The 16,556-nt window shown below is 44.4% G+C and overlaps 1 pseudogene; it reads right to left on the bottom strand.

Moving 5' to 3' along the window:
- The window catches only part of LOC136629220 (zinc finger protein 585A-like), a 56,078-nt pseudogene extending 55,446 nt beyond the window's left edge, over positions 1-632 (bottom strand).
- Between the last annotated feature and the right edge of the window lie 15,924 nt (positions 633-16,556).

Genomic DNA, 16,556 nt, shown 5'->3' with positions numbered 1-16,556 from the left:
CAACATCATTGAACTTTCTTTAGGGCTCTATACGTGCCAAGCTCGGCATTCAAAATGTTGCGGCTATGCACGTCTTCAGTTTCCCTGCCTGGCTCAGCAGCAAAGGTGACCGGCAGTGTCCCTAAGTCAGTATGTGGGCAAGGAACGTGTTTCCTCCCACAACCACTCTACTATCATACCGCATATGCTGGAACCACCATTCCCTGCTAAAGCACATGAATCCTCTGCAGGAGTCTCCTTACTGGGCAGTAGCAGTTCCTCGAGACTTACCCACGATGCTGGGAGCCACAAAGATGGATCAGCTGGACCTCCGATGGGCCCAGGGGGAGTCCCCGATGGTGTGGATGACTTTATCATTGCTCCACTTGAGCCGCCTCAGATACCCAAGATGACGCTGCTGCCTACATGTTCCGCCTCCCCGCCTGACTCGGCAGCAGAGGAACCCGACAGAGCAACCATTGTGGAACTGGAAAGCACAGCAATCATCAGATAGTGAGTATAGAGGGAGATTCCTCCCTTAACCTATGCACCAACCTGCTGCCATTACAAATGACAGGTCCATCAGTATTCGGCTCTCCACTATGTTACATCAAGTGGAACTGAAAAGCACACATTAAAGCTATGAACACTAAAAATTCACTCTTCCAGTGATTTGAAACTTCTCATAAACAAGCTTTATTTCTCATTCAGAAGGAAGTTCAGCAAGTAGGACAGATTAAATACGGTTGAGGAGCCGCAAGAAGATACTTTTGCTTTACTGGAGGCAAAAAGACAAGTTTTATAAGCACAATCCACTCAAATGACTAACATCTTAACCCATATCCATGATCTGGAGAATAGACACCTAAGAAACAATCTCCTTATATGGGATCACTGTGAGGAAATAAATACCCAACTGGAGCAGAGAAGAAAGGATTCAGTTTAGATAACAGTAACTAAAGAAGGATATAGAAAGAATTGTTTTAAGATAAGAAGGATCTATACCGAAGGAATATATTTTAAGAGAAGATATAAAAGCAAGGATTATGCTGTATGTACTGAAGGTTAGAGACTAAGGATTACAGGAAGAAGGATAGAAAAACAGTTACACACAAAAAAAAGAAAGTAAAGAAAATAGTTTGGCAACAGATCTGTGTGTGTTGTGCTGTTTGCCTTGATCAAGCATCACTCCTAACCCTGCTCCTCTGCTGCAAATGTGACTACCCGATAATGACTTATGGCTTCCATCTGACTACGCTTCCTGCCTTATCCATTGGTACTGTAAACGTGACTACCTGGTGACGATTCCAGCTTCCTCTGGACCACTCTCTGGTCCCACAGCTCCTATCCAGCGCCAGTAGGGACATTACAGTGGATTTATGTGTCAGCGCTCATCCTTTCACTAAAAATACCAGCCCTTGGCCTGTGATGTCCCATACGAGAATCTAGGGATGTCTACATACATAAAGGTTTGTTATTCTGGACTCATCAATTTAGGTCATCCTTAGTACACTTTGACCTCACACTGTTGGTAATCCTAAATAACCTCATTGATGTTCTTATTCTATATTTTGCCTAGTGTAGCATTTCTGTTGCTAGGTTTGGAGCCACAGGTGTTGTAGCCGTGCATTGCCACTGAAGTAGACCCTGAGGAACGTTATATATTCCTTAAAATAACCGTAGGTACAAGCACATTGACTATAGCTAATGCATATTTTCCAAATAAAGCACAGATGCACTTAGGATCCCGGATGCTGGAGGCATTATCATGATTGGCTACAGGCTAAAATATATTAATTGGTGGAGATGCAACCTCTGCTTCGACCCGCTGCCGAAGTGAGGGTAGGTCTGGTGTGTCTTCTACAAGTGTACGTAAACTGGGGAGAGCTCTTATATCTCTAAAACTCATCGACCTCTGGAGGTTCTTACATCTGGGGGTTAAGGACTTTAGTTATCATTCTTTAGCTCATAAAAGCAATACTCATCCATCATACTTTTTTAAATCTCCCATAGCTTGTTGGACCTAGCCCCCACTTGTTCAATGAATGTCTTTTTGTGGTCGGATGATGCCCAGTTTGCAGCGCTCTTTGGAGAGGGGTTTAAACCATTCCTGCCGAATAAAGGATAATTTGCTAAAACGATTTACTTTGCCTGAAAGCTGTATGAAAGGCAATTCTGAATTTTCATAGTGACCACGCAAAGGATACTATGCCAGTGCCTACTGAAATGGGAAGTTCTGAAATGTGTGGTCAGAGGAATATTTATTTTGCGTGACATACGTTGAAAGGTCTGCATACAAAATTAGATTCCCTGGAGATTTCAAATAAGTCATCTCCTTCAGACCATTTAGATGGGGAGATTTCCACAATTCGCCAGCAGGTTCTCTCAATTATGGATCAGTCTTCATTATGCTACAAGGACGGGGTCACAGGAGATTTTATGAATACGGAAACAGAAGTGACCATTGGTTAGCTAGGACCATTCTCCCAAAAATATCTCCTCCCTATATGTTCTCTATTAACTCTTCTACTAGAGGCTTAGTCCATTCAACTACTGATATTCTGGATAGCTTCCGATCATACTATCAAAATTTATATAAACTCTCAGGTGACTCCAGGGATGTGCAGAACCAGACTGTGAAGACTATTAAAGGGGTTGTCCCGCGCCGAAACGGGTTTTTTTTTTTTTCAACAGCCCCCCCGTTCGGCGCGAGACAACCCCGATGCAGGGGTTAAAAAAGATCACCGGACAGCGCTTACCTGAATCCCCGCGCTCCGGTGACTTCTTACTTACCCGGTGAAGATGGCCGCCGGCATCTTCTCCCTCGGTGGACCGCAGGGCTTCTGTGCGGTCCATTGCCGATTCCAGCCTCCTGATTGGCTGGAATCGGCACGTGACGGGGCGGAGCTACACAGAGCTACACGGAGCCCCATTGAGAAAAGCAGAAGACCCGGACTGCACAAGCGCGTCTAATTTGGCCATTAGACGGCGAAAATTAGATGGCAACCATGGAGACGAGGACGCCAGCAACGGAACAGGTAAGTGAAAAACTTTTGATAACTTCTGTATGGCTCATAATTAATGCACAATGTACATTACAAAGTGCATTAATATGGCCATACAGAAGTGTATAGACCCACTTGCTGCCGCGGGACAACCCCTTTAAGGCCTACCTGCTCGAAGGAGTATCTGGAGCATATATGGAGCTCCAGATTCTCTTTCGAGCATGGACTCTTCTGGCCTAGACTGTGACCTCAAGGAACAAGAAATCCTGGAGGTGATTCTAGGCCTGAAGATAGGCAAAAGTCTGTTGCTGGATAGCTTCACATGTTTATTTTATAAACTAAGTGGAGATTTGCTATCTCCCTTTATACTCGAGTCCTTTAATGCTATCTCTAAAACTTGTCCATGTCCTCACCAGGCACCTCAGGCCATAACAACAGTACTCCAGGGAAGGATCCCTCAGCCAGTAGTAATTACCGCTCCATATCATTGCTTAACATAGATATGAAACTGTTCTAAAAATATCCTAGCATCTTGGCTGCAGCCATTTATACCATCCCTAATTCACAGGAAACAGGTTGTGTCGGGTCGTGAGGCTAGGGACAACATAATTATGGTGGAGACAAGATACAACACTACCATATCAGCTTTGACAGTATCAGCCATCGTGTCCTTTGGTGGCCAGGTCTTCTTTTGCCACTGATCTGTCCAAGCATTATAGATTTTTCTAGCGACTCTGCTCGCATTACATGGCCAAAATACGTGAGTCTGATCATCTTGTCCTCCAGTGATATATTGGGTTTCAAGGTTCACATCCACAAATTGGGGACCCTTGATACAATCATCCCAACAACTGAAGTGCTAAACCTCAAAACATCTTTTGCCATCTATTGGTGGAATGATTGTTTCTAATATCTAGGGCTTTTTCTGACAGCTGATCTAGATCAACTTGATCTGAATTACAAACCTATGTGCTGCATTTTGCTGGCAGAGGAAACACAAGACGACAAATTGCCTTTTATAAAAGGTTGGAGTGATCATTTCCCAAGGGTTCCTGGGCCAAAACTTTAACGTTAAGGCTGGCTGTCCACGGGCGAGGTGTCATTGCGAGATCCGAGGCGATAGATTGCACGTGGAGTTCGCATGACACGCTATCCATAGGACAAGAATTGAAAAGCGCAGCCTACTGCACACAAGCAGAAAATCATAGCGAAACGGCCGATACATTGCTGTCTCTGTGTGATGGGAGAATAAAGGATATGTTTTATGTAGCACCTCTAAATGCTGCCAGGATTTTCTTCTAGGTCTCAATTGCTTAAGAGTCAGAGGAAAGGGGATTTAACCCTATGTTGCAAGGAGAAAAAAGTGACAAATGCAAACCTATGATATAAGGGATGTACATGTGTTTACAATCGGGGAACGTGACGGAAAGAAGAAAAAAAAGGAGGAAAAGAAGAGGAAAAATGGTAAAAATAATAAAATATGAAATATTTTATAAGAATAGATAAATTAACCTAAATACATATACAAAAAGAATATTAAGATAAAATATGTATTATAAATGCCTGCAAAAAAAAAAATTCCTTTTAAAGAGAATTTTTTTTTTCCTTTTTCCGTTTTTTTATTTAAATATAAATGGTGCATATGAACGGTTGGAAAGTTAATGAATCTTCCCAGTTGGTGCATAATTAAAAATACACATATACCGAGAATTATTATTTCTGCTATTTTCACAAACAGTTTGGATTAAAAAAAAGAATAATTCAATCCCCTAGTTCAAGCCTCAGGGGGCTCCTGTGTCAGGATCAAAAATCCATTTGCTTTCAACTTGGGACATTTGGTGAATGCAGTTTCCAACTCTAAACTGTGGAACTACCTTGTCTATGGCAAAGCATTTGGTGCATTAAAGGGGTTGTCCCGCGCCGAAACGGGTTTTTTTTTTTTTCAACAGCCCCCCCGTTCGGCGCGAGACAACCCCGATGCAGGGGTTAAAAATAAAAACCGCACAGTGCTTACCTGAATCCCCGCGCTCCGGTGACTTCTTACTTACCTGCTGAAGATGGCCGCCGGGATCTTCTCCCTCGGTGGACCGCAGGGCTTCTGTGCGGTCCATTGCCGATTCCAGCCTCCTGATTGGCTGGAATCGGCACGTGACGGGGCGGAGCTACACGGAGCCGCTCTCCGGCACGAGCGGCCCCATTCAGCAAAAAAGAAGACCCGGACTGCGCAAGCGCGTCTAATCTGGCGATTAGACGCTGAAAATTAGACGGCACCATGGAGACGAGGACGCTAGCAACGGAGCAGGTAAGTGAATAACTTCTGATAACTTCTGTATGGCTCATAATTAATGCACAATGTACATTACAAAGTGCATTAATATGGCCATACAGAAGTGTATAGACCCACTTGCTTTCGCGGGACAACCCTTTAAATGTTATTATGTATTTTTGCAAAATGTTTAGAAAGCGGATGGACTTTTACTATATTAGTGAGATGTTCGTTAATCCTGATTTTAAACCGGCGTTTGGTTCTACCGACATAAATATTATTATTACGGGGGCAAATCAGAAGATATATGACCCCTGCCATATTACAGCTGAAAGAGTGTTTGATTTGGAATAAACGTGTATTATCTGACTTGTAAACCCAAACCGTAAATGTGCGTGGTCTAAAGCATACTTTCCCACACATGGTGTAAAACGTTCTTTCCTGATGATGTTCCTCCTATTAGGCTGTTCAATCTTTAACAATATCTTTTGCTCTGGTGAAAATGAGCCAAGGATTGTTCTTTACCAAAAGGACCAATTAACTTATCCTTAAATAGCAGCGTCCGATTCCGGAATCTGACCCAGTCGTGTGTAGGCTGCCTTAAGGCTGGTTTACACGAGCCGATGATCGCTCAAAGATCGCTCAAACAACTGTGCCCAAAAAGCGCGCGATAGGCACACATTTACACCCACCGATTATCGCTAAAACGATCGCCGATGAGAGATTTTTTAGCGATCATCGGCTGGTGTAAATGGGCCTTTAGTCTGTCTTCTTTACTGTTTATCACTGCTTCATGTGCGCTTGTCTGTTTGTTCACGGCCTGCGAGTGTTTCAACTTTTAGTAACCAGCATGTTCTGATTGGACATGACACACTTAGGGACTGTCGCACAGGGTGAGTTACAGCAGGCGTCCTCCATAACCCCACCCCCATATGACAAAAGACCCACCCCCAACCTGCCCTACTGAGCCATGGAAAAATGGTTTTGCTTAAAGCAGGTGTACGATGCAAAAAAGGTTGGGGACCACTGCTGAAGAGAATCTACCTCTCCATTCTCTGTGTATATACTGAGGAGAATCTACCTGACCACTCTGTGTGTATATACTGAGGGGAATCTACCTCACCTCTATGTGTATATACTGAGGAGAATCTACCTCACCTCTATGTGTATATACTGAGGAGAATCTACCTCACCTCTGTGTGTATATACTGAGGAGAATCTACCTCACCTCTATGTGTATATACTGAGGAGAATCTACCTGACCACTCTGTGTGTATATACTGAGGAGAATCTACCTCACCTCTATGTGTATATACTGAGGAGAATCTACCTGACCACTCTCTGTGTATATACTGAGGAGAATCTACCTGCCCTCTATGTGTATATACTGAGGAGAATCTACCTCGCCTCTATGTATATATACTGAGGAGAATCTACCTCACCTCTATGTGTATATACTGAGGAGAATCTACCTCACCTCTATGTGTATATACTGAGGAGAATCTACCTTACCTCTATGTGTATATACTGAGGACAATCTACCTCACCTCTATGTGTATATACTGAGGGGAATCTACCTCGCCTCCATGTGTATAGACTGAAGAGAATCTACCTCACCACTCTCTTCGCATAGACTGAAGAGAATCTACCTCACCACTCTCTGTGTATAGACTGCAGAGAATCTACCTCACCGCTCTCTGTGTATAGACTGAAGACAATCTACCTCACCACTCTCTGTGTATAGGCTGAAGAGAATCTACCTCACCACTCTCTGCATATAGACTGAAGAGAATCTACCTCACCACTCTCTGCGTATAGACTGAAAAAAATCTACCTCACCACTCTCTGCATATAGGCTGAAGAGAATCTACCTCACCACTCTCTGCATATAGACTGAAGAGAATCTACCTCACCACTCTCTTCGCATAGACTGAAGAGAATCTACCTCACCACTCTCTGTGTATAGGCTGAAGAGAATCTACCTCACCACTCTCTGCATATAGACTGAAGAGAATCTACCTCACCACTCTCTGCGTATAGACTGAAAAAAATCTACCTCACCACTCTCTGCATATAGGCTGAAGAGAATCTACCTCACCACTCTCTGCATATAGACTGAAGAGAATCTACCTCACCACTCTCTGCGTATAGACTGAAAAAAATCTACCTCACCACTCTCTGCATATAGACTGAAGAGAATCTACCTCACCACTCTCTGCATATAGACTGAAGAGCATCTACCTCACCACTCTCTGCATATAGACTGAAGACAATCTACCTCACCACTCTCTGTGTATAGGCTGAAGAGAATCTACCTCACCACTCTCTGCATATAGACTGAAGAGAATCTACCTCACCACTCTCTGCGTATAGACTGAAAAGAATCTACCTCACCACTCTCTGCATATAGACTGAAGAGAATCTACACCACCCTCTGCGTATAGACTGAAGAGAATCTACCTCACCACTCTCTGCGTCTAGACTGAAGAGAATCTACCTCACCACTCTCTACGTATAGACTGAAGAGAATCTACCTCACCCCTCTCTGCGTATAGACTGAAGAGAACTTACCTCATCAACTCTCTGCGTATAGACTGAAGAGAATCTACCTCACCCCTCTCTGCGTATAGACTGAAGAGAACTTACCTCATCAACTCTCTGCTTATAGACTGAAGAGAATCTACCTCACCCCTCTCTGCGTATAGACTGAAGAGAATTTACCTCAACACTCTCTGTGTATAGACTGAAAAGAATTTACCTCACCACTCTCTGCGTATAGACTGAAGAGAACTTACCTCACCAACTCTCTGTGTATAGACTAAAAAGAATCTACCTCACCACTCTCTATGTATAGACTTAAGAGCATCTACCTCACCATTCTCTACGTATAGACTGAAGAGAAACTACCTCACCACTCTCTGCACATAGACTGAAGAGAATCTACCTCACCACTCTGTGCGTATAGACTGAAGAGAACTTACCTCACCAACTCTCTGTGTATATACTGAGGAGAATCTACTTCACCACTATGTGTATATACTGAGGAGAATCTACCTCACCTCTATGTGTATATACTAATGAGAATCTACATCCCCTTTGTGCATATACCGAGGAAAATCTACCTCACCTCTATGTGTATATGCTGAGGAGAATCTACATCACCTCTGTGTGAATATACCAAGGAGAATCTACATCACCTCTGTGTGTATATACCAAGGAGAATCCATCTCAGCTCTGTGTGTATTTACCGAGGAGAACCTACCTTAGCTCTGTGTGTATATACCGAGGAGAATCTACCTAAGGTCTGTGTGTATATACCGAGGAGAATCTACCTCATCTCTGTGTGTATATACTGAGGACAATCTACTAACCTCTGTGTGTATATACTGAGGAGAATCTACCTTACCTCTATATGTATATACTGAGGACAATCTACCTCACTTCTATGTGTATATACTGAGGACAATCTACCTCAACTCTGTGTGTATATACTGAGGACAATCAACCTCAACTCTGTGTGTATATACTGAGGACAATCTACCTCTTCTGTGTGTATATACTGAGGACAATCTACCTCACCTCTGAGTGTATATACTGAGAACGATCTGCCTCACTTTCATGGGGTTAGCGATCACATGACCAGACGGTGGTCAGCCTCTGAAAACTTCAGTGCTGGTTGTGATTCTCGCTGGATGAAGTAGAGCTGTGTGTGTGATGTGTGGGGGATCAGGATAGATGAAGTAGAGCTATGTGTGATGTGTGGGGATCAGGATGGATGGAGTGGAGCTGTGTGTGTGTGATGTGTGGGGATCAGGATGGATGGAGTAAAGGTGTATGTGATGTGTGGGGATCAGGATGGATGGAGTAGAGCTGTGTGTGTGATGTGTGGGGATCAGGATGGATGGAGTAGAGCTGTGTGTGATGTGTGGGGGTCAGGATGGATGGTGTAGAGCTGTGTGTGAGATGTGTGGGGATCAGGATGGATGGAGTAGAGCTGTGTGTGATGTGTGGGGATCAGGATGGATGGAGTAGAGCTGTGTGTGATGTGTGGGGGATCAGGATGAATGAAGTAAAGCTGTATGTGTGATGTGTGGGGGATCAGGATGGATGGAGTAGAGCTGTGTGTGATGTGTGGGGGTCAGGATGGATGGTGTAGAGCTGTGTGTGTGATGTGTGAGGATCAGGATGGATGGTGTAGAGCTGTGTGTGTGATGTGTGGGGGATCAGGATGGATGGAGTAGAGCTGTGTGTGTGATGTGTGGGGGATCAGGATGGATGGAGTAGAGCTGTGTGTGTGATGTGTGGGGGATCAGGATGGATGGAGTAGAGCTGTGTGTGTGATGTGTGGGGGATCAGTATGGATGGAGTAGAGCTGTGTGTGTGATGTGTGGGGGTCAGGATGGATGGAGTAGAGCTGTGTGTGTGATGTGTGGGGGATCAGGATAGATGGATTAGGGCTGTGTGTGATGTGTGGAGATCAGGATGGATGGAGTAGAGCTGTGTGTGATGTGTGGAGATCAGGATGGATGGAGTAGAGCTGTGTGTGTGATGTGTGGGGGATCAGTATGGATGGAGTAGAGCTGTGTGTGTGATGTGTGGGGGTCAGGATGGATGGAGTAGAGCTGTGTGTGTGATGTGTGGGGGATCAGGATAGATGGATTAGGGCTGTGTGTGATGTGTGGAGATCAGGATGGATGGAGTAGAGCTGTGTGTGATGTGTGGAGATCAGGATGGATGGAGTAGAGTTATGAATGTGATGTGTGGGGGATCAGGATGAATGAAGTAAAGCTGTGTGTGTGATGTGTGGGGGATCAGGATGGATGGAGTAGAGCTGTGTGTGTGATGTGTGGGGGATCAGGATGGATGGAGTAGAGCTGTGTGTGTGATGTGTGGGGATCAGCATGGATGGAGTAGAGCTGTGAGTGATGTGTGGGGATCAACATGGATGGAGTAGAGCTGTGTGTGATGTGTAGGGATCAGCATTGATCGCCGATGAGCGATTTTTTATCAATCATCAGCTGGTGTAAATGGACCTTTAGTCTGTCTTCTTTATTGTTTATCACTGCTTTGTGTGCGCTTGTCTGTTTGTTCTCGGCCTGCAAGTCTTATAGGTTTTAGGAACCAGCATGTCCTAATTGGACATGACACACTCTGTGTATATACAGAAGAGAATTTGCCTCATCACTCTCAAGGTATATACTGTAGAGCAGGGGTCCAAAATCAATAGTCCGCGGACCAGGACAGGCCGCTGAGGGTTTTTTCCGGTCCACGGCGCTGCCGCAGACCAGCACTAACCACTGACAGTGTTCTCTGCAGCGGCTCAGAGCACAATGTGTGGGCTGGCCTCAGTAGACACAGCTCCCAACAGAGAACATTATGCGGGTGTGCCATCTTTCAGGGGCTGACATCCCCGCTAAGCTAACTGACTGTCGCACAGGGTGAGCCACAGCAGGCGTCCTCCAAAACCCCACCCCCATATGACAAAAGACCCACCCCCACCTTGTCCTACTGGGCCATGTAAAAATGGTCTTGCTTGAAGCAGATCCCTGGTGCCACTGCTGAAGAGAGTCTACCACACAATTCTCTGTGTATATACTGAGAAGAATTTACCTCACCTCTATGTGTATATACTGAGGAGAATCTACCTCACCTCTATGTGTATATACTGAGGAGAATCTACCTCACCTCTATGTGTATATACTGAGGAGAATTTAACTCACCTCTATGTGTATATACTGAGGAGAATCTACCTCACCTCTATGTGTATATACTGAGGAGAATCTACCTCACCTCTATGTGTATATACTGAAAAGAATCTACCTCACCTCTATGTGTATATACTGAGGAGAATCTACCTCACCTCTGTGTATATACTGAGGAGAATCTACCTCACCTCTGTGTATATACTGAGGAGAATCTACCTCACCTCTGTGTGTATATACTGAGGAGAATCTACCTCTCCTCTATGTGTATATACTGAGGAGAATCTACCTCACCTCTATGTGTATATACTGAGGAGAATCTACCTCGCCTCTATGTGTATATACTGAGGAGAATCTACCTCACCTCTATGTGTATATACTGAGGAGTATCAACCTAACCTCTATGTGTATATACTAAGGACATTCTACCTCACCTCTGTGTGTATATACTGAGGACAATCTACCTCACCTCTGTGTGTATATACTGAGGAGAATCTACCTCACCTCTATGTGTATGTACTGAGAAGAATCTACCTCACCTCTATGTGTATATACTTGGGAGAATCTACCTCACCTCTATGTGCATATACTGAGGAGAATCTACCTCACCTCTATGTGTATATACTGAGGAGAATCTACTCCACCTCTGTGTGTGTATACTGAGGAGAATCTACCTCCCCTCTATGTGTGTATATACTGAGGAGAATCTACCTCGCCTCTATGTGTATATACAGAGGAGAATCTACCTCACCTCTGTGTGTATATAAGGAGAAGAATCTACCTCACCTCTGTATGTATATACTGAGGAGAATCTACCTCACCTCTATGTATATACTGAGGAGAATCTACCTCACCTTTATGTATATACTGAGGAGAATCTACCTCAGCTCTATGTGTATATACTGAGGAGAATCTACCTCACCTCTATGTGTATATACTGAGGAGAATCTACCTCACCTCTATGTGTATATGCTGAGGAGAATCTACCTTACCTCTATGTATATACTGAGGAGAATCTACCTCACCTCTATGTGTATATACTGAGGAGAATCTACCTTACCTCTATGTATATACTGAGGAGAATCTACCTCACCTCTCTGTGTATATACTGAGGACAATCTACCTCACCTCTATGTGTATATACTGAGGAGAATCTACCTCACCTCTGTGTGTGTATACTGAGGAGAATCTACCTCACCTCTATGTGTATATACTGAGGAGAATCTACCTCACCTCTATGTGTATATACTGAGGAGAATCTACCTCACCTCTATGTGTATATACTGAGGAGAATCTACCTCACCTCTGTGTATATACTGAGGAGAATCTACCTCACCTCTATGTGTGTATACTGAGGAGTATCTACCTCACCTCTATGTGTATATACTGAGGAGAATCTACCTCACCTCTATGTGTATATACTGGGGAGAATCTACCTCACCTCTATGTGCATATACTGAGGAGAATCTACCTCACCTCTATGTGTATATACTGAGGAGAATCTACCTCACCTCTGTGTGTGTATACTGAGGAGAATCTACCTCCCCTCTATGTGTGTATATACTGAGGAGAATCTACCTCGCCTCTATGTGTATATACAGAGGAGAATCTACCTCATCTCTGTGTGTATATAAGGAGAAGAATCTACCTCACCTCTGTATGTATATACTGAGGAGAATCTACCTCACCTTTATGTATATACTGAGGAGAATCTACCTCACCTCTATGTATATACAGAGGAGAATCTACCTCACCTTTATGTATATACTGAGGAGAATCTACCTCACCTCTATGTGTATATACTGAGGAGAATCTACCTCACCTCTATGTGTATATGCTGAGGAGAATCTACCTCACCTCTATGTGTATATACTGAGGAGAATCTACCTTACCTCTATGTATATACTGAGGAGAATCTACCTCACCTCTATGTGTATATACTGAGGAGAATCTACCTTACCTCTATGTATATACTGAGGAGAATCTACCTCACCTCTCTGTGTATATACTGAGGACAATCTACCTCACCTCTATGTGTATATACTGAGGACAATCTACCTCACCTCTGAGTGTATATACTGAGAACGATCTGCCTCACTTTCATGGGGTTAGCGATCACATGACCAGACGGTGGTCAGCCTCTGAAAACTTCAGTGCTGGTTGTGATTCTCGCTGGATGAAGTAGAGCTGTGTGTGTGATGTGTGGGGGATCAGGATAGATGAAGTAGAGCTATGTGTGATGTGTGGGGATCAGGATGGATGGAGTGGAGCTGTGTGTGTGTGATGTGTGGGGATCAGGATGGATGGAGTAAAGGTGTATGTGATGTGTGGGGATCAGGATGGATGGAGTAGAGCTGTGTGTGTGATGTGTGGGGATCAGGATGGATGGAGTAGAGCTGTGTGTGATGTGTGGGGGTCAGGATGGATGGTGTAGAGCTGTGTGTGAGATGTGTGGGGATCAGGATGGATGGAGTAGAGCTGTGTGTGATGTGTGGGGATCAGGATGGATGGAGTAGAGCTGTGTGTGATGTGTGGGGGATCAGGATGAATGAAGTAAAGCTGTATGTGTGATGTGTGGGGGATCAGGATGGATGGAGTAGAGCTGTGTGTGATGTGTGGGGGTCAGGATGGATGGTGTAGAGCTGTGTGTGTGATGTGTGAGGATCAGGATGGATGGTGTAGAGCTGTGTGTGTGATGTGTGGGGGATCAGGATGGATGGAGTAGAGCTGTGTGTGTGATGTGTGGGGGATCAGGATGGATGGAGTAGAGCTGTGTGTGTGATGTGTGGGGGATCAGGATGGATGGAGTAGAGCTGTGTGTGTGATGTGTGGGGGATCAGGATGGATGGAGTAGAGCTGTGTGTGTGATGTGTGGGGGATCAGTATGGATGGAGTAGAGCTGTGTGTGTGATGTGTGGGGGTCAGGATGGATGGAGTAGAGCTGTGTGTGTGATGTGTGGGGGATCAGGATAGATGGATTAGGGCTGTGTGTGATGTGTGGAGATCAGGATGGATGGAGTAGAGCTGTGTGTGATGTGTGGAGATCAGGATGGATGGAGTAGAGCTGTGTGTGTGATGTGTGGGGGATCAGTATGGATGGAGTAGAGCTGTGTGTGTGATGTGTGGGGGTCAGGATGGATGGAGTAGAGCTGTGTGTGTGATGTGTGGGGGATCAGGATAGATGGATTAGGGCTGTGTGTGATGTGTGGAGATCAGGATGGATGGAGTAGAGCTGTGTGTGATGTGTGGAGATCAGGATGGATGGAGTAGAGTTATGAATGTGATGTGTGGGGGATCAGGATGAATGAAGTAAAGCTGTGTGTGTGATGTGTGGGGGATCAGGATGGATGGAGTAGAGCTGTGTGTGTGATGTGTGGGGGATCAGGATGGATGGAGTAGAGCTGTGTGTGTGATGTGTGGGGATCAGCATGGATGGAGTAGAGCTGTGAGTGATGTGTGGGGATCAACATGGATGGAGTAGAGCTGTGTGTGATGTGTAGGGATCAGCATTGATCGCCGATGAGCGATTTTTTATCAATCATCAGCTGGTGTAAATGGACCTTTAGTCTGTCTTCTTTATTGTTTATCACTGCTTTGTGTGCGCTTGTCTGTTTGTTCTCGGCCTGCAAGTCTTATAGGTTTTAGGAACCAGCATGTCCTAATTGGACATGACACACTCTGTGTATATACAGAAGAGAATTTGCCTCATCACTCTCAAGGTATATACTGTAGAGCAGGGGTCCAAAATCAATAGTCCGCGGACCAGGACAGGCCGCTGAGGGTTTTTTCCGGTCCACGGCGCTGCCGCAGACCAGCACTAACCACTGACAGTGTTCTCTGCAGCGGCTCAGAGCACAATGTGTGGGCTGGCCTCAGTAGACACAGCTCCCAACAGAGAACATTATGCGGGTGTGCCATCTTTCAGGGGAAAATGTGATTGTTCTCAGCAAGAGAAACGACGTAATCTTGTAGATATGATACCTTTTAATGGCTAACAAAAATACATGATGTTATAATAGCGAGCTTTCGTACCAACGCAGGGTACTTCTTCCGGCTAAAATGGATTGGATCTGAAGAGGCATGCATATTTATACACACTTATAACATACATACTTATGACAAGGCACAGATATGGATGTGATTGGTTCGCACTTAAAAGGAGTTCTGCAAAACAGAAAACAAACTTTTTTTGTCTAGGCACTGATAGCGGAGTGAAAGTTTTATGATCCCTAAATTACTGTTGGAGGGGGGGAGGTCAGCAGGCTTGACTTTCTACAAGAGATACACAAACATTTTTAGCTAAATACTGATAAGGGAGTGAAAGTTAATGGCCCCTGAATTACTGCTGATGGGGGTCTTATCTGTGCAATCAAGTCTCACACTTCCCATTCACGCATAAATCCTGGGGAATAATTTAACCCAGTATTCAGCGTGTCAAAGGTTGTTATCAATTTATATTCCCAAATTCTTCTGTGGTTTTGTGACTTGAAACCACCCTTCAATATCAAAACTCTCATATCTCCTATGTCATGTCCATGGTTAGAGAAGTGTTCGGCCACAGGTAATTCTCTTCTTCTGTGTTCAATCGTGTGGCGATGAGATCTCATCCTGTTTGTGTATCTCTTGTAGAAAGTCAAGCCTGCTGACCTCCCCCCCTCCAACAGTAATTTAGGGATCATAAAACTTTCACTCCGCTATCAGTGCCTAGACAAAAAAAGTTTGTTTTCTGTTTTGCAGAACTCCTTTTAAGTGCGAACCAATCACATCCATATCTGTGCCTTGTCATAAGTATGTATGTTATAAGTGTGTATAAATATGCATGCCTCTTCAGATCCAATCCATTTTAGCCGGAAGAAGTACCCTGCGTTGGTACGAAAGCTCGCTATTATAACATCATGTATTTTTGTTAGCCATTAAAAGGTATCATATCTACAAGATTACGTCGTTTCTCTTGCTGAGAACAATCACATTTTGCTCTACTGGCTAACACGGTACCAGATCTTTGTTTTCATTATATCTTTCAGGGGCTGACATCCCCGCTAAGCTAACTGACTGTCGCACAGGGTGAGCCACAGCAGGCGTCCTCCAAAACCCCACCCCCATATGACAAAAGACCCACCCCCACCTTGTCCTACTGGGCCATGTAAAAATGGTCTTGCTTGAAGCAGATCCCTGGTGCCACTGCTGAAGAGAGTCTACCACACAATTCTCTGTGTATATACTGAGAAGAATTTACCTCACCTCTATGTGTATATACTGAGGAGAATCTACCTCACCTCTATGTGTATATACTGAGGAGAATCTACCTCACCTCTATGTGTATATACTGAGGAGAATTTAACTCACCTCTATGTGTATATACTGAGGAGAATCTACCTCACCTCTATGTGTATATACTGAGGAGAATCTACCTCACCTCTATGTGTATATACTGAAAAGAATCTACCTCACCTCTATGTGTATATACTGAGGAGAATCTACCTCACCTCTGTGTATATACTGAGGAGAATCTACCTCACCTCTGTGTATATACTGAGGAGAATCTACCTCACCTCTGTGTGTATATACTGAGGAGAATCTACCTCTCCTCTATGTGTATATACT

The sequence above is a fragment of the Eleutherodactylus coqui genome, chromosome 5 (assembly GCF_035609145.1).
Source record: "Eleutherodactylus coqui strain aEleCoq1 chromosome 5, aEleCoq1.hap1, whole genome shotgun sequence".
Lineage (NCBI taxonomy): Eukaryota > Metazoa > Chordata > Amphibia > Anura > Eleutherodactylidae > Eleutherodactylus > Eleutherodactylus coqui.
The sequence above is the reverse complement of the archived record's forward strand: the minus strand, read 5'-3'. Positions and strand labels throughout refer to the sequence as shown.